We start from the raw sequence: 18056 nt of genomic DNA, 5'->3' as shown, positions 1-18056 counted from the left end.
AAGAGGACTTAGTCCTCAGCACGGTTCCCCGAAGCCATGCCAAAAAACCCACCCTTGTTGTCAACACCGCAGTAAACAACGTGAACCGGCTTCTTTTGCTTTAAACCTCAGCAATTCCCCTCTCCTATGCTGCCAAGCTGCCCGCACAAGGCAGCAAGTTAAAAGTTCAGCCCTGCCTGCACGATCCTCTTCTCTGAGCGCTCACAGAGAAAATGAAGAGTTTAACAGAGTAAGCTCTTACTGTCTGCCTTTAGATTTCCGTCTTCGCGCTGGAGATGTGTTTCTGGCTGTTTCTGTGAAGCGGGGGCTGAAGAATGGTAAAAAGATGTTCGAATAAACAGGAAGTGCTGTGCAGCCGGAGCGCAGGCTGGAGGGAGACGGCGCTGGAGCACTGCCCTTCGCCGGCAGCCACCGGGTCTCTGCCTCCACAGTAGCAACCTCTGCTTTTACTAAATGACAAAGAAACCGCAAAGCATTCCTTCCCTAATTCTTCCCTTGCCAAGTGGCGAGATCGGCTGGAGCTCGCAGGTAATCTCAAAGTTGGGGTTAGCACTACACCAGGCGCAAAAATCTAGCGAGCCTGCATTATTACATTCCCCCCGCCTGTAAGCAGAAACATGCAGAACTAATTATGTCCCCAACTAGACCAAACAGCAGCAAAAAAAGCACACCTCGCTGCTGCATCTAGGCAAATTCATATTTGCACATAAGTTCAGCCAAGCTTGACTTCCCTACCCTCTCTAGTGCTGTAACTTGCTCTTAAAACCGGCTGGTGAGGCTGGCCAGGCTTCAGAGCTATTTTCTCTAACTGCGTGAATTGAAATATAAACAACCACCCAAAAAATGCAACTTGTCTCGGGCGCAGAACTTGCATCCAGCATCTCCAAAAGCGTGCCTTTAGCATTCAGACAGATGCTTTCCCTCCTTCATCGCCTCCTTCCCCTCCCTAAAACAAACTACCTATTTAACTCAAGATGACTAACTAACCGTCTCCCCACCCAATTATCAAAGCCCTGTCTTCTGTCATATTGGTGACATGACGCAGATATTGTCAAGAAAAAGTAAACTGGGGCTGGCACTCGAAGGCAGCTTGTGAAGAGATGAGCAGTTGAACAGCCATATTCAATAAAAAAGAGGAACAGGATTCCTTTAGAAAATGTATTGCTGTTGTGGCAACGTGCTGCTGCCGCTGAAGGGACTGATTTGTTATTTAGCATGTAGTCTTGGACTGTCTGTCATTCTGGGTGCTAATGCTCTGCTAAAATAACTCATTGGGAGCTGTCAGTGGGATGTTTACATAGGCCCCCAATCTTTTCTTCATACAAGGAAATTTTTTACTGGAATTCATCTTCTTTTGATCTCACATTCAAAGCAACAGCAGCTTGATAGACATGCAAGTCTGAAAGCAAATCCAGACGCTGAAGATAAACCGCCAGAGTATGACAGGCAGGAGCATCTAAAGCTTATAAAAATGAAGAGAACAGCATGTCGTCTGAGTATTACAATAGCAGAAATCAAGAGACATATTAGGTGGAACTGATCAGCCACAAAAACAGTTCAAAAGGCAGATCATAGAAACAGAAGACTAAGCTAAAAAAAAAAATAAATTGGAAAGATCTGCTTTACAGAGGCATCACCTCCTTTCCGAGTACCACAGCGTTTCCGCTCCAGCATGTAAACTTAAGGGGAAAAAAAGAGGAGGGCTTGTGCTGCCTCTACTAACTCAGCAGTTCTTACCTTCAACTCACCAATTAATTTGCCGAGTGTACGTTTCAATTACATGCTATTCAAAATGACATAAAAACAGGACACCGTGCCACTCGCCTCTAGCCCAGCCCTCCAGAACACCACCGGGATGGGGACGCTGTGCCTCCTCGTTAGGAAACAGGGGAGTCGAATCCCCCCCACGGCGCAAGAGGGGCCCTGGCCCCAGCCCCTGCCACCATTTTAGCCCCTACGCCTTTGAAAGGGCTGAGCCTTGGGATGCTCTTGAGCTCTGCCTCTCCCACCGGTGCAGAAATATTAGTTCAGAAGGTAATTTTATTTAAATTGAATTACGCATGCCGCGGAGTCCACAGCAACGTTACCGAAGACGACACTTGCCGGGAAACAATTGCTGAAACTTTCTCTAGAAACCCATACATTTTTAATTTTTCTTCCCCAAATAAGCTTCTTATTCTAATTGAAGTCAGCAAATATAATGAAAAAGTAATTCTCAAACAATTTTGTACTTAGAGCTGTTTGTTAACAAACACTGAACGAGCAGCAGTGTTAGGTTAAAGGGCAGCAGGATTCCACATTATAATTTAGCCTGCGGTTATTTCTGATTAAGAACACCCTCCGGGACAGCAAAGCAAGATCTTCTTTTGCAGCAGGCATAGCTTTTAAAATTAGCCTCTTCTCCATAATAAAACCAACAGGAAAACTGTAGATTTAAGACTGTATTAACCAATTTGAAGTGATGCAATCAGTTTGTGTCTTGCTTTCTGCAAAACACATCCCCTGCCTCAGCCAAGTTACAAATGTAAAAATGCCTCCTGGATTCTGAAACTGTTGTAAGAAAGTCACCTTCTGTCATGCTTATGTAGCTATCTAATGTGCTAAAGGCTGATTATTTATCTTTAAACTGTACTAGTTTAATCTTTTAAGGTCACCACTAATCTGCTCCAACCTTTTAAAAAATAGCAGCTTTCAAGACTTACTGCTGGAATCACTAAACTCGGCACTGAATGTCATCGTAACGGATACATTAGCCAGAATGAGTGCAGTTTTACAACGTAAACACCAAATATAAATCCCCACCTAAATGGGAAGAAAAATATGATCTCCATGCCAGGAGAAATGTCAGTAAATAAGACCAACGCCGTATTATTTCACACAAATACCGTTCCAAATCACGTTGCTGTTTCTCTCTCCTGCCCCTCCCTTCCCAGTGCAAAACAGGCAAAACTTGGATATAATTTAAAGGCTCATTAGGTGCTTTTTCTTTATCGTTTCCCTTTCGCAGCGGCGAGTCCTCGTGCCCGCTGCAAAGCCTCGCGACCACATTTGGAAGTCGCTCGAAGTCCAAAACCCCCCTCGCCGGTTATTTGCCTGCGTGTGCTGCACAGCGGCCCTTCCACAGTCGCCTTTTCCCTTTTCCCCTAGACTTCTGCTGGACTTGAATGTCACAGTAGACCTTGAATGTGAAATGGCTTCAAGCTAATTGCTTTAATTGCTTGAAGATGTGCAGGCAGGTGAAACCCGATCCCCTTGGCCATTGTAGAGACCAGGAACAACACAGGAATGTTTACATAGTGGTTTGAGTTTAATAGACAGTAGAGCTGAGTTTCAGACAGCTAGCAAAAACACAGCTAATAGGTGACCTCTTAATGTAGTCCTCCTTTTTAAAAACAAAATACAATTTCATTTTATACAAGGCAATGTCCCTAAATGCCAAGGTTATCTGCTTGACTTTTTGAGTGAGCATGCACTGCGTTGCACCTGACATTTATACCAGAAACTCTATCCTGAATGCATTTCCCTCCACCTTAAAACAAAAAGCACTTTATATGTCAGTCACCTTACAAACAGATCAGAGCTGGATGGGATTTCCTAGTAAGTGCAGTCATTTTAATTTAAAATTGAGTGGTTTTCACCACTGTCATACTCCTTTTGCCCCAAAAACATATGGCCAAGGATGTAACCTGAAACACCCTCCTCGCTGCATCCCTGCATCCCTCACCTGGACACTCCCACCCTCCAGAGGCCACCGGCGTAAGCCCTCAGTGGGGTCTTCTGGAAAGGCAAGTATGACTTTTAATGACTTTCACCACTTTTCCAGAGCTTCCAGTACATTTGTTACACACTGTGAAGATACAGACTGGCTGCAACGTGCTTTTGCAAAGGCAGATCTTGGTTTCATGGACGGCACAAACTCAGCAGCAATTCCTCAGGCAAAACTCCTCCCCCCAGAGAACTGCAGCATCTGGGGTCACCGAGAACCAGGCTTGCTTTCCAAGAACCATGAGGTAAGTAAAACACACCTGAAACCAGCCGAAGACCAGGCAGCCGGTATAGCACAAGCATAGAAATCCAAGCAGAAAGAGCAATTTTGGCAGCAGCAGTAGCATAAAGGTATTTACTGTTGGTCTAGTCCAAAAACCAAACACTGAACACAGGTAACACTGAACAGTCGCTGCCCTGGTGCAGGCCCACAAAATTTTGTCACCAATCCTAAAACACAGCTAGCATCGCTTGCGTTGAGTGAGTAACAGCAGGGAAATGACATGTATTACCTCCCAGAGAAACAGCAATAAAAAACCCGGCATTTCTGTAGGATGGTAAAAGGGAAGGCAATCTGAGGAACAAGACTGGAAAAGCACAAATGCACAGAGGCAGAGGAGGGGAGGCCAAAGTAGCGTGTCGTTAGTTCCAACCAGAAAGGAAAACAAGCCCCAAGCCCACAGCCCTGCAAGTAAAGGGCATTTCCAGTCTGATCTTCGCAGTTCTGCTCAGAAAGTTTCAAATTTTCTAGTACCTTAATGCTGAAACTCCCACCCCCCAGGCAGAAGCAAACAGCAGCGGGAGGAAGGCTGCTCCAGCCACTCCTGGATGCAACCCTGGTTTGCAGGAAGACAATAGGCGCTGGTTGCTGTGTTCTACCTTGCTTGTGACTCCCAATCCTCAGAAGCAAATGAGTAACTGATCTTAAATAATACAGAACAAAGGGAACAATAGGAGCTAGGAAGCAAGCCGGGATACTTGGGAACATGCCTCTTTCTGTTGAGACACAATCTCGCTTGCACACACACACATATGCACTGAGTTATTGTCCCGTGTCCCCCCACATCCCCTCCAAAAAGCTCAAATTCCAGCAACTGTGGGGTTTTAATAGATTTTTTCGGTCACACACACACACACACCCTCCAAAAAAAGAGGAAAGGGAAAAAAAAAAGTTCAGAATAGAAAAAAAACCCCAACAGTGTCAATTTAAAGATTTAGTATAAACTAGTTCAAGCCTGTGGGAGGAACACTAAGTGGAAAAAGTAAACACGGTCCCCCCAAGTAGTTCCCCTGGAAGCGGAGCAGGCAGCCAGTGCCTGGTACCGCGGCTGCCCCGCGCCGGGGGAGGTCAGCCCAGCTATGCTAAACTGACAGGTTCAGTTTACAGCAGGCCAGCACTTTGTTTGGATATACTGGCCTTGCTCACCGCCAGCTTAACAACAGATGGCTAGAAAACTTTCATTATGTTGCAGAGGGTTGAACTGCAAACAATCGGGGAAAACTGTGAAGAGTTTAACTCTCTGCGAGCCGAGCGGGGAAGCGCTCGCCTCGCCAGGCAGCCTCCCGCGCCCGCCCTGGGCATGTGTGCCTTTAAATTAATTAAAGCGGGATGGGATGATTAATCATACCTGCACGCGGTCCTGGGGATGCTTAAAAAAAAAAAAAAAGAATTTGCGATTTGACAAGGTCATTTCAATAAAAGTAGCATTCCAGCAGAAAATGGACTTTGACAGATTGCAAAGCTGATTTTAAACCTTCCTCATGCCTGTGGCTTCAGGAAAGTTATAAAAAGTTTCCGCAATAATCCCCCAATCGGGGTTTATCAAAAGCTTTCCGAAGAGTGTTCTTCCATCTCCAGAAACAGAGCCTCCGTCCCTCGAATTCCCACTTCAAACTTTCACACTTGACGGCAAGAGAAGGCTGCCAAATAATCTAACGTGTGGATCTGAATATGATTTATCCAAATCTGTGTATAATTTAAATATTCATCTAATTGATTCGATTCATATGCACCCTAATATCTTTTAACGCTCTAAGGCAGGTTATAAACGCACCTTCCGAGGTTTAATTCAATTGACAATCTTATATACATCTCATCACCGAAAACGCATTATTTTATATTATTCAAGAAATGAACGGATCTGTTTTCCACAAATGTATTTTAAAAGCGACTCTTTCCTGTTATTGAAAGAAAATTGTGTTTATTACTCCTTTAGCATAGTGTAAACTCATAAACGTCAACAGAGAGTACAAGGAAAACTGTCAACTAAATATTGTTTCCTTCATGAGCTGCTCTTCCAAGTCAATTACGCCTTTCAACTTCTGGGGCATTGTATGATAAACTGGCAGTAAAAATCATTCACATTAATATACCATGGTGCCTTGCCTGCAAAAGGTAATTAAAGAAGTAAATGACTCATAAGAATAGACATATTAGCTGCAAAATGAAAGGCAACTGAGCTGCCACATGAAAATATGTACCATTAAGATACTGCATTTTCATATTCCTGTAATCAGCTTCAGTAGACTAATGCTTATTTAATCCAGTTCTCTGCTAAGTCCATCAACAACTGTTTTTTGCTGTTTTCTCCTTGACTGAACATTATGTGTGCAGGTTTGGAATAAATACTGCAATAAGATTTTTGCATAGTCAATTGAAGAACAGGTTTTTTATCTTTTAAAAACTATTTTTCTTTCACACCAAGAGGAATACAGCAGAAAAGGATGTCAAGAAAACCCCCATTTTCTGGGGTTCTTTCAGTATTGATAGGCTTTGAGTGAAATATATACCCCATTCTAGCATGCACCATTTTGATTCGTGAAACTATTAGCAGGAAAACCAAGCCTAACGACTCCATCTTCCAACTTTCCTATCTTTCATGTAGGAAACACTTCGCCTTATTAAGGCACATTTTCATTAGGGTTAGCAAAATGAGACTGGTTTTCTCTTTCTTAAGTCTTTGAGGCAAGGTGGGGCAAAGAGAGGAGCAGGCACCGCTGGGTTTGTGGACGAGATGGAGATACAGGCTGGGGAGACCGAGGGGCATCACCCCCCCAGCGACGTACATCCCACAGCCCGCCCTCCTCAGCCCTCAGGTTTTGAAAGCTTCAAGATGCCAAAAGACCCAAACTCCAAACCCACACAAACACCATTCTGGCATTCCACCCCGGCAGCCGGACCGCCAAGCTCAGCACCAACACGCTCCTGAATTTTTGGAACAGCCTTTGCTGGGAGCTCACCCTGCCTTCGGGCAATGCGTGGCGCACATCTCTGACCACCCCTGCTCTGTGGCCATTGCATAAATCCAAGCCTTTGGGTAAAGGGTGTTAGGTTTAACTTCCCAAATCAGTCCTCCTCCTCCCAAGGGGATAGCAGGGAGATGGAAAAATTCAGAGAACAAAGTGCATTTGTCTCCATCCTCCAAAATAACACCCTGCAAAATACTCAAACATTTATAACTCATCCTGTTCGTGAGCAGTAATTAAAATATTCTTTTCATCGTGGTAATAGCTCTGTAAGGCCAAGATCCAAACTGCTTTTGACTGCACAGCTACCACAATTATTTCATCTTCTAAAGTATGGGGTGGAGTTAGCTCCAGTACCTCAGCTATCACTATGGTGCGACTGTTGACAAATGCTGACTTTTCTAAATGGCAGACGCTGTGTATGTACCATCCATCCTTTATTTATTGTGCTCGACAGAGGTTTATCCTTGCAAAAAGAGATCTTTCAATAAAAATCTTCACACAATGCTTCGCAACCTGCAATATACGTTGCTTATTTATCACTATCACTGCAAAATAGTGTAAGACTGAAAATGTAGGATCAATCATTATTTAAACTGTACTATTGCTTCTCCATTTGAGCAGACATCACTTTGTACCCACAATTAATGAGCTCTAGTCCTTTTTCTAATTAAGGAACAAAGGTTCTTGTGTGCAGAGTATAGAGTGACACTGTCTAGAGAACACACATTTAAATAGAAGAGAATCCTTCTAATTACCTTACAATAGGATTTTTCATATCCAGGAACATAATAGGATCAAGAAATAAGAGCATTTCCAACAACATTTACAAATAAGTCATTGCAAAACACTGTTAAAAGGTAATAATGCATCCCTAAAAATGATGGGACCTTATGGAGACCAGTGTCTAATACTTCCATATTGATATAATTAATCTGTGAGCATTGATACAGGGGAAAACGCAATACAGAAATTATTTTACATATGTGCATATGTAGAGAGAAATCTGAAAAAAAAAAAAAAAAAAAAAAAAAAAGAGGAAGGAGTTGGCTATTAGAGCATAAAATACTTTAGACTCACACAGATTAAGATCCAAACACATAATTAAGAAAGTCAGAAAGGTAACCTCGCTTTATCCAGTAATTAGGGCTGTTAGAAATAGGATACTGTCTCTTAAAAGTGTTACAAATATATCGCACTACTAAATAACCTGCAGTGCTGGGAAAGTATACTTGCTATCAAGGGCAAAGCTGCTATACACTGAGGTAACAGTAAATGACAGACTGTTGTTCAAGTCCATTAGCTGCTATGTGATAGGAGCACATTCACTAGCACACGACCTGTGAAAAATCTTAGATCTCTTTAAATCTTTGAATTGGATTGCTGCATTAATTCTTAAGAACTGCAATCCTTCAACCAAGTCAAATTACCCTCATTAACAGGGGAAAAACTGCCTCTGCAATAAGTTAAAAAAAAAAGATATTTATTACCTATAATCACTTTCACGTACTTCACCTGGAAGTGTGACAAACTGGGACAACAACTTCAGAGGCTGGCACCAGTTCAGGTGCTGGTGGGGATGGGACAGAGGGGAACACGCGCGCCCTGCACACATAGCCGTCTGCGCCTGTGCGTGCGCCTTCCTGCACCCACATCCAGTGTAAATCAATGTGCTTCTTGGGGGAAAAACCTCAATGAATGTTCTAAGAAAAGAAAAATCACTAAGAATAAGCGCAGGCACTGAAGCGATCTGTGTGTGTGCCACTGAAATAACCGCAAAAGAGGAGGGGAAATTCTTCAGTTATTCAAGGCTTGATTAGAACACTACTTCATAATTAGGCATGTTACAAGTATTGTCATCAACCAGAAAATTCATGTACTAACTAAAAGGTCTCAGAAGCTGGCTCAAGCCTTCTATTCATTAACAACATCTGCTATTAATGTTTAACCCTCATAAACATGCACAAAACGTTCAGCATTCAACAAAGATTAAAAATAAATATTTTGTTGTTCTATTTTATCCGCATGGTGATCTGTGCAGTTCTGCGACTATCAGGAATCACTAAAACGGCCATTGAGATAGCAGACAAATATTTGGTCTTTGTTGGAAAGAAGATATTTCTTTCTCCAGTCACTGCTTCTCTGCACTTCAGATGTTATAGCTTCCGAGCCAGGCCAGTGCAGCACAATAAACAGCAACGCAGACATACACATACACCTATACGACGGTATGAATCATTTATTTTAAAGATGAAACTCCCTGGAACAATTTTCAGGCCGAGTGTTTCAAAGGACCCTCTCTTTAAATTTTTTCTAATTTAAAAAATGAGAGTTCCTGGGACGAAAGACTCGCTGCGAAGCAGGGAGCTGAGCAAGTCCAGGATCCAGAAATGAGAAACAGAGCGTCTCACCCTCATTTCACTGCTGTGAGTCCAGATGACAGCCCCGATCTCGCAGTCAGATCCTAATGGGCAGATCTTTGGAAGAGTCTTTGGCAAGACTCATCTCCACCATTGTGGTTTTAACGTAAGCGCAGCAATCTGCTTGTGCAGGCTCACTTGCAGCGCGGAGACAGAGCTAAGCAGTGAGCTGACCCGACCCTCTAATGACTCCTGGAAACGCATCAGGACATCCCCCATCCCCATCCCTCCTCCCGCGGAGGAGTGTTGGTGGCACATGTCCCTGCTGTCCCGACCTCGGCTCGCCGGGGCGGCCCTGGCAGGTCCCACAGCTCCTTGCCTGCTCCCCCTTGCCCGCGCCCACCCTGCCACCGCAGCTGTGCAGCCGACCCGACCCCCACACCCCCGCGGAGCCCGCGGTACCAGCGTCGGGCGGAAGATCCAGCCCGTGCTCCTCATGACCATAACGTTTTCAACTTGCAGTAACGCCAAGCTACAAACCAAGCCACAAAAGTAATGAAAAATACAGCTCTTTTTGTCTTCAAACATGACATTCATGGTGGATTCACTGTCTGCATGTTGCAGCACGCTCTATTCTTAGCACCGTGCCTTTTAAAGTTAGGCCCATTATTTTCTACGGTGTATCAAGATCAGTATGTATAACATATGCCATATTGTTGACACTTCCCTGGATGTACTGCATGCCATATGCCTAAAGCACTAAAAGGGGTGATGAACAGAGTGGCAATACTGAAAGGAGAACAAGATACACTGAGCATGTTGAATGAATTCAGTTATATAATTCAGCCAATAAGGGTTTCCATACATTTAACAATCTCCTTCCCCTCCCCTCCCCCCCTTTTTTTTTTGATTCCTCTCTTGTATAAAAATGAATTTAACAACTTACCAGCATGAAAAGTTAACACGCTGGACACGTATTCAAAGCAAACATTTAATCACAGTGGGCCCACCAAGTCTAAAAAGTATACATGTAAAGATAGATCATATATAATCACACCAATAAAACAAACAAAAAAGGACAATTCATACATTTTAGCAATAAACTAAAAAAATAAAACATACAGTTCTGCTCCTACTTCTACTTGTCCTTCATTTTACCTTTCATAAATCTATACCCCAAGTCCAATTCCCAGAACTAGGGAAGATGTCATCTTGCCCATCTTTAGGGGTTTATTTACTGGTTTCCATACTAAGAATTATTATTTGAAGAACCCAGAAACTAATGCTCTCTTACACTAGAGTATTTTTGTCCAAATCTTCTGGAACGGATTATAAAATTGAAATGTAAGAAGGAACACAGCTGAGCTATATTTATAACAAGAACACTGCTCTTCAGCATCTGATACATACACATGTGTATCCTCATTTCTATGCCATCCCTCTGCACACTCTAATGGGTACACTAGCTGCGTGCTCGTCATTAAAAAAAAAAAAAAGAGGGGAAAAAAAAGGAACTGACTCATCACTGAGAACAGTTTTAACAGTACTTGCATGCAGAGCCCTGGCAGAAAGGTTCAAACTATTTGGTTCACCACTTGCGACCAGCTACAAATGACATGCCTTGAACTGAATGAATAGTTGGGGAAAACAGAAACATGCAAACTCTCGGCACGGCTACAGGCTGGTTGTACAGATGAACCCAGGTCTAATCCGCAAGTTTAGTCCTTGGAGCTATGTGCTACCTGGAGGAAGGAAAAGATCTGGGATGTCCGGAAAGCAGGTATCACTACAGGGAACTCCACCAGTCTGCACCACCGAGACCCTGAAAGGGTCCCTGGGGAAAGGGAAGAGCCGCAGCGTGCGCAGGGCACTTAAGGGGGAGCATCCTGCCTGGCACTGAGGGCAAGGGGATGTGTGGGGAAGCAGGTCGCTCTCCTGGCGTAAAGGGAGCAGGGCCATTCCTCATGGGGATGCTGCTAATGCTCCAGAGCTAATGATGCCATGCAAAGCTAAAGCTTCCCCATCCTCTGTCGTTAGTGCCACCATACACCCACAGGCAAGGAATGAAAGTGGCTATGAGAAAATAAGGAGAATCCATTTTAATTTCAAAACATGAAGATTCTGGCACAGGAGATCACTAAAGAAGATCAGTTCTGTTATGTTTCAGTGGTGTGTTGAAGGGGAATGCTGCATTTTAAATGTACATGCACATACCTATTTGTTTGAGTAAGCAGTATCATTAGCAGCATAAAACAACCTAAGAGGAACATGGGACTTTTGTTAAAGTGGAAGGCAGAATTCTCTTCGTGAAAAACATCAAAGAAGAAGAACACATGCTGATGTTTAAAAACAGTCTATGTCTAATACAGAACATCAAGACTTAAAAAAAAAAAACAAAAAACAAAACCAACCACAAACCAACAAAACCCTCCCCTTGCTTCACGCTATTTCCCTTAGAAACAAACCTAGCACTTACTGCAGACCAGGAATTAGCCGTCACCGCCAGGTTGAAGCACTGGTTGTGTAATCCACTAGTAAGTACCAAGATAAAAAAAAATCATATAGACAAATTTCACATTGTCAAAATTAGGACAAGTGGAAGTTTTATGAGTGGAAACACTTGCACTTCATCAGTTACAGGCCAGAAGGTAAAAGGGGTCATATGTCCCAAAAAATCTTGAAAGGCAAGGGTTTGGAGAGGCATGCCAGTGCCCGCTCTGGTCCTGCTCTGAGCGCTCTTTGGGGAAAAACAAAACAAAACAAAAGAAAAAAGCTCTGTCCTGCAAAAGCCATGACTGTGCAGCTATTTGCACAGGGAACTGGTGAACAGGCATCGCCTCCTGTCAGCATCCCTGGCTTTGTGTTTTTAGTACATTACGCTTGGCCATGCGATGTCAAGTAGCGGAGCAAAAAAGCCTTTTACCTTCTGGTCTCAAACTCAGGGCTGGTCCAAGCAGAGTGTAGCCAAACTTTACTAGCTGTTGGTGATGTTAGCTCGATGGACTTCATCCAGTTCCTTGTGGACTACTGTCCATATTAGGAAAAAATCCCCACTTGACACTGGCACCGGGATCCAGCCTTATCCACAGACACCGGCGGCATTGCAGACTCTGCTCGCGAGCCAGGTTGAGACGCAAGGATCACAGCCATGCCAATGTGCCCGTGATCTTCCCTGATTAGTTTCATATAAGGCAAGAAACAATCCTACTCGGGCTAATTAAAACATCTCTTGTGCTTGCACTGTAAAAAAACCCATACAACCCCACATGGGCAACAAAACCAAAGTAAAAAAAAAACCCTAACCCACCCTTGTGGTGAACTTTGTTTCCTTTTTCATGCGGCGCTGGTGACGCTCACAGGAGAACTCTGCAGGGTTCAAGGGCATCTCTAACATGGCAGCTATTTAATTCCACCAGGCAGATCTCTGAGACCTGTAACTAGCGTCTGCTTCCTACCCATCAAGCCATTAATCACCGAGACTCCTAAAAGGTTCAATTCATGTGCCCACTCCGAGAACTCACGAGATGCCTGATAGTCATATGTCATTTGAGAAGGGAACAAAACTGTATTCTTCTCTGAACTGATGTAGCTCCTATTACCAAGAGACTCTCTCCCTTGGGAGCAACCAGAAGAGAGAAATGAAGGAGAGCTGACTCAAAGCTCTGCCTCACAAAGACACATAATTGATGTCGAAGGGGAGGAGAGTTATAAGGAATCTGCCACTACCCCTGTTTTGCCAATAATCTGGGGAACTGGTGAAAGGATTTTGGAAATGGTGGAAAATACCTTCAATTTTTATTAGATACACCCTAGACAGAGGGGCTGCCCTCCTCCTTGGATAAGAGCTCGGCAAAAGCAGAGGAGGTTTTTGCTGTCTTAATATTAGACCATTTCTTCTACTGATTAAGTTCACTCGTCTCGGGACCCTTGTTGCAGCTGGAGGTCATGCCTAGGCACCACCCACGCTCACAGATCCTTTGCTTCCCTTGATGTCCACTGCTTCAAAGTCTCAGTCCTTATCTACTAGTGCTCTTAAAAGCAGGGGGGGCTACCCCACCTGGGAGACACCTCCAGCCCCTGGCCATCGCACAGCACCCGTGAATCCAAGCGCAAATGCCGAGGGTCCTGGGTGCTGGGGGACCCAGGCTCCGTCTCGCTCGGGGCCCGGCAGCGGTGAACCAGGGCTTAGCTGAACACACACCTCCCCCCCCCCCCCCCCCGCACCACCGCCCCGGACTGGGCTGAAACGTGACACATATGTATATATATATCGTTTGACAGTGCCATTTCCTGGAAATGACAGCTGAAAAGAAAAGAGTACAAAAAAGGGAAATACATACTTTTGCAGCTTAAAAAAAAATAATATGGTCACATCGCTGTGTATTTGGTGGAAAATTAAGAAAGAAGCCGCCATCATTTATCCTGCCCTCTTGCTTCTTACTGCTTTTCTTCATTTAATTACTGCTCTATCAGGTAAACTAATAGATAAAACAGACAAAAAATATAAAAACCTAAAAGCACCTCAGCAATTGCTTCACAACCTCATTATTCTTCCTGGAAATAGCCCATGCCTCCGCAGAATGTTATCCACATTCTCTTTTTTTTTTCTTTACTTTTTCTTTATTTCCCCCTACAAAATTCAGCAACAACATTTCTTTCCTCAAACTAGACAGTGAAACTAAGTTTCAGGCAGCCTGGCATATTCACCGTGAGGCGATACTTTACCTTTCTCACTGGCACCTTTTGATCTCTGAGGCTTTGCAAACACTAAGCTGAACCGATCTCCTGCTGTAATTCATAATTAACAATTCAGAGCCTTTTTTGACACTCTGTAGATGCCAGTCTGCTGCTTAGGAGTTAGCGTACAATTGAAAAATGCTGAAATTTGTTAGCCAATTGAGATTTTTTTCAAAATTTTCCCCATTCCTCCGGAGTGCTACAAAACCCATATTGAGCTGCTGCTGTTACTGGAAAGACAACTTGGCTGCTTGCTGCTGCACAGACCCGAGAGGAGGCAGAGCACCTGCTTTCAAAGGCTTTACAACGTTGAAAAGGGGTTTATGATACATAAACAGCCCTTTTCAGGTTCAAAAATCCTCTTTTCCCATTCAGCATCACCATTATCCCTATTGGTTTCGTCCGCCTGCAGCTGCTCCCCAGCAGGCAGACAGAAAACGCGGCTCTAGGGGCGATAGCTGTGCTCAGCCCTCGCTTCTCGGCACGAACTCCTCACCATGATGATCTCGCTCCAACGCAGGAGAAACACAAACGGCCAGCACGGGCCACCGCTCGGTCCCAGCCCACGCTGCAGCCCACCGAGGGGGCAGAGCTGCCTGCGCAGAGGCTAATGGGCTTGTCCCAGTGGCCCCCTTTGTACCCAGAGCACAATCTTGGCTATTGTTCTACAGTCATGAAAAATTAAGCTGAATGGTTAGAATTTCCCACTCCAAGTTAAGGTATGAGGCCCCATAGTATATTTTGCTCTTGTGGCTTACCTATGGGACCTTGAGCAAAGGAACTCCATGCTGGGAGTGAATGTAAAATATGGGACCATGTAGGCTGGAGAGAAAGTCTTAACCAGAAGCATTTGAATTAAAATAAGCATTTCACTAGCAATCCTTCATTAAGCTTGTGTCCCACGTTCTCTTGCAAACTACCAGCAATACACACTCTCTCAAATGATCTTAAAAGTCCTTCACTGCAATTAAAAAACTCCTTTTCCATCACCCAGATTTCATAATGGGGCAACTAAAGCAGAGTTCAGCACTGGAAACAATATTCATGAACTACAAACAGGTAAGGAGTTTTGAACATTTAGAAGTAGAATTACATGCAAAAACCCTTTTCTCTGGTTCCCTACTAGCACAACTAAGCTGAAACACTTTCTGGTCCTCTCTTCAACATTATCAGTGGATTTACAAATTGGTAAATCCTTCTATTCAATTTTTGATGCTGAAAACAAAACAAAAAAACGTTCCTTTTAATCTTTAAACAACTATTAAGACACCTCTACGGAAACATGTCACCATTTCCCTGTTGAGCAGGGAAACATGCCAAAATACCGACATCCTGCCAGCTGAAGCCTGGCCGTGCTGCAGGTTAACGCCACACACGAGTCCTCCAAAGCATCATGTGCAAAGAGAGGTCTGACACCAAAATCCCAGCTCAAAATACTCCCCAGACTTTGGAAAAGTTCAGGTGCAAATCCACATCCACGTTTTGCATCTCAGGTTTATATCTAAACCAAATACAAGGATTCTCTTGACTTCTTCCAAAGAATAGTCTTTTAAGACACAAGACTCAAGACCAATAAAAAAGGTAATTTAACAATATCTCTAGTGTGTCACCAATCATTTAAAGGGCCTTGAGGCTGCTGCATTCCCACTACAGTACAGTAGCTTTCCCACCCTGCTGGTTTTCAATTGACACCCTCTGTGTTTATATTTTTTTTCCAACTTAAGCCTGATGGCATTTTTTAAACTTCCCCTCACAGCTGACGTCCTCTGCTCGTGCCACCGCTGGGTCCCAGCAGCAGCAGCACCGCAGACAGGACCAAGGCAGGGCAGGGCTCTGCTGAGACCCTCGGTGGTGGGGCGAGGGGTCTTCTCCGCTGTATCGCCCATGGCACAAGGTTCAGGAGGAGGGAGAAACTTAAATTTAGATGGAAGAAGTCAAATGGGGGCAAAAAGAAGGAAAAAAACCCCATACTAAAAAATAAAACCTAAGGGAAGGCTGTTGATCAGGATCGCCCAGCAGTAACTAACTTCAATCATTTGTCAGGTTATCAACCACTTGCTGACTAATCTGACCTTTTCTTGCAAAAAAAAGGCACCAAGAATGGTCCTCGTGGATGCTTTCCCTGTCTGAGCCTGAAGACTCCTTGGAAGACAGTATCTGAGACAGGGAAAATGATCCCTTCACTTTCACTTGGTGTGAGCGGGACTGTCACCAATTTGTTCCTGTTTTCAGAAACTGTGGGCAAAGCCCCAAAGGCCACAAGCCGCTCGCAATGGACCTGCGGCACGGCGGGTGCCACCAGCACACCCACCTGGGCCACCCCCCCACCCCCCACCCCCCCCGCCGTGCTCGGGGGCGAGCAGGGACAGGCACAGCTACTCCTGAACAGCTACAACCTCTAAGTACTTTTGCACATTCCATTACTCAACCAAACACGACCACCCTGGCCCCCCACCTTGGTTTCTGACGCAGAACAGCAATGGGTGTTATTAACAGAAAAGAGCAGCGGGGAGGAAACGGGTGGGAGACCACCACTTAAAACACACTTACCTACTGCAAGAGAAATTAATAGTCATAAAAAATAAACTTGTTCGAAAAGTTTTCCTTTGCAAATACCTATAGCATACCCTACCACCAGCATCGGTAGTAAGTTTTCATATGGATAACTGCTAAATTAATATATCTGCTAAAGGAATAAATTTTTTTGCGCACTCCAAGGTTATGTGTTTAGCAGGCTTCGATACTTCAATGAAAAATTGAGGTGGCAATGATTTGCAGACTAAATTAATGTTAAATACTTCAAAGAACTGGACAAACAAGTCAGCAGCAAAAATTTTATGGGTTCACTTCCTTCAAGGGAACTTAAAGAGCCAGCATTTTATTGCTGTGAATTCTAGTCACTCCTTTTACCCCTCAGCATCTGTTTGAAATATGTAGTAGACAATTGCTTTTTTGGCTCTGACTCAGGTGGTTGAAATACAGGACAAACAGACTACTGTATATAAGCTTTCCTCCAGCAATGAAAATTTTTATTAACTCTCTTGCATTGCAAACTCGGCTGCCTAGCTTCCAATCCCTATAGAATCATCAAGGAATGTGGCTAGTTATTAATTCCGGTGGTCAAGCACGGGGTGGATATGCTGAGACTTGTCTGTGATACGTATAACCTCACATTTAAAAAAAAAAAAAAAAAAAAAAAAAAGAAGAAGAAGAAAAAAAAAAGGTGAGGGGAAAAAAGCTACAGAGGGAAGGAAAAAAATAAGTGAGTTCTGTTTAGTTCATCTTTCATACGTGTAAAATTCCAAGCTAAATACTAGCTCTGTGCATAAATATGTCAGCCTCGTCAAATGCTGCAGCCAAAGAAAACATGGCCCGTGGTGGAGGGGTTCAGAATTACCCTCAGAGCCATGAACCTGCCCCACCTTCCTGTCGCTGTGTCAAATTCAGGAGTTTTCTCACATTGGTGCTTCATAAAAACAACCTGCAAACACTCCCTAAAAATGACTCTTCTCGCCCCACCCAGGTGAAGAACCAGGGAAAAGAAAAGAACGAAGGTTCATGAAAAGGAAAGCACCTGAACCTCAGGAGACTTGACTTTACTTAAAAGGACCCTGACCACCCGTAACTCCTACATTCATATCTCCTGCATCCTCAACACTACCTGTACAGTGGTGACCACTTTCGCAAAGCTTTTGATCACTGAGGAGCAACGTGAGATGGCTTCCTGCATTTAACGTTGAGTAAAACACCCTCTTTAAGTTGTGGTTACGGGCTAATTGGAGCCAACCTTTGGTTGTTGTGGTGTACTACAGGTTGCTTTTAGCCTCCTGTTGCATTTCCAACATCATAAATACCTAATAGCAGTGGTCAACATCTAAAAATAAACACTTGCCATATATTTTCTACAGAAACCAACTCCAACTGTCTGAAATCCCACTGCTTTGCAGA

At 43.9% G+C, this 18056-nt stretch overlaps 1 protein-coding gene across 17 annotated transcripts in view; it reads right to left on the bottom strand.

Annotated features, from left to right (window-relative positions):
* FOXP1 (forkhead box P1) overlaps window positions 1-18056 on the bottom strand; it is a 391136-nt gene that overhangs the window by 126231 nt on the left and 246849 nt on the right. The window contains exon 1 of one of the 17 annotated variants that reach the window (XM_056335175.1): window positions 242-606. The exons of the other annotated variants lie outside the window; for them this stretch is intronic. The gene's annotated coding sequence lies outside the window, so the exon portion shown is untranslated. Of the gene's footprint in view, window positions 1-241; window positions 607-18056 lie in introns of those variants that run through there. 17 annotated transcript variants of the gene reach the window in all.

This window comes from Falco biarmicus, chromosome 4 (assembly GCF_023638135.1).
Source record: "Falco biarmicus isolate bFalBia1 chromosome 4, bFalBia1.pri, whole genome shotgun sequence".
Lineage (NCBI taxonomy): Eukaryota > Metazoa > Chordata > Aves > Falconiformes > Falconidae > Falco > Falco biarmicus.
Note: the sequence above shows the minus strand (reverse complement) of the source record. Positions and strands in the feature narration are given on the sequence as shown.